We start from the raw sequence: 1,565 nt of genomic DNA on the forward strand, positions 1-1,565 counted from the left end.
TGAGAGTTCAGCTTTGTAAGGACCTATTCGGCCTCATTTATTATCTAAATGAGCAAGTCTCAAGCCCAATTTTTAGGCTCGATTTGTAAAGAGCCAAGTGAGAGCACAACCGGACTTGACTCGTTTCAACTCGCGAGTGGCTCGATAACTGGCTTGAATGGACTCGTTCATTAGGCTCATTAAGGAGCTCAATAGTAAGCGCAGTATTAGACTCATTAATTTGGCCCCAATCCCAATAGTCTTATATTAACTCAATCATTTAAGGAATAAGACACAAATTTCGACTCAAACAAAATAGGTGGATGAAACTATTATTATTAGGTCATTTATAAAATTTCAGTCTGAGCTCAAGCTTGATTGAGCCCAAGCCCGAGCTCAAGTTCAAGCCAATATTTTAGGTCTCGAGTTGAGATCAGGCCTAACTTTTCAAGCTCAAATCAAACCAAGCCCAAGCATGCTAAAGTTCAGCTTAGTTCGACTCGTTTGCAACTCTACCAAACCTAATATGGACTTCCAATTGACCAAAATAAAGAGTTATTCGTAAATTAGTATTTTATTTAAAAATTATAAACTAAAAATTTTGATATGATATACTATTATAGTACCATGTAAATATAGAAATTGAAAATATTTTAAAATATTTATAAAATATTATAGATAAAAAAAAAAAATAGTAGTAGATTATTCATTATTTTTATTTTATAAAAATCTCAAGATTTGGCTTCTTCCCATAATTAATAGCTTTTTTACAATTTATAAATTGTAATTCATTATCTAAAATCTTAATTATTGTTATTTTTAGTTTATTTAATTTTAAAATTTTAAGTAAAATTAAAATTTATTACTTGGAGGATACTTCTAAGTCTATATAAGTTTCATTCTAAAATTTATCTTTTAGAAATTATATTATTAATATGTTTTTAGTTAACTTCCAATTTTTTTACAAACAAATAAGGTAGTAATAAAAATTTTTAAAATGATTCAAATAATATTATTTATTAATTTAAATTATGTTTATTCATTGAATATAAATTTAATAAAAGATACCAATAAATCTCTAAGGTTTTTGTAAAATCTTGTGGTACTTTTAATTTTCAACTCCAAAATCTTAGATGATATTCAATTATAAACACTACAAAATAAAAATTTAAAGATAAATTTTCAAATTACATTGTTTCCATATTTTTACATCTTCAATTTTAAAAAATATATCCATTTTTATACTTAATATTATATAATTATACTTCAATTTTAAATTATAAATTTTTAAATTTATACATAATACAAGATCTTTGCTAGTAAATATATATATATATATATATATATATATATTTTATCCTCGAATCTTATTTTATTTCTTGTGACGAATCTAAAAAACTATACAAGTTAAATCTTCCTCTATGTTTGGAATCATGGAATTGAGACCTTGAATTTAGATTTGTGTGAATTTGACTTAAAGATATATAAAATTGTGTTGTACTTTTTTCAAATTCAGACAAATCCAAATCCAAACCCCAAAATTCATGCTCCAAGTAGACTCTTTATTTTTCTAAAGTTACATTAAG

Source organism: Malania oleifera, chromosome 2 (genome assembly GCF_029873635.1).
Source record: "Malania oleifera isolate guangnan ecotype guangnan chromosome 2, ASM2987363v1, whole genome shotgun sequence".
NCBI lineage: Eukaryota > Viridiplantae > Streptophyta > Magnoliopsida > Santalales > Ximeniaceae > Malania > Malania oleifera.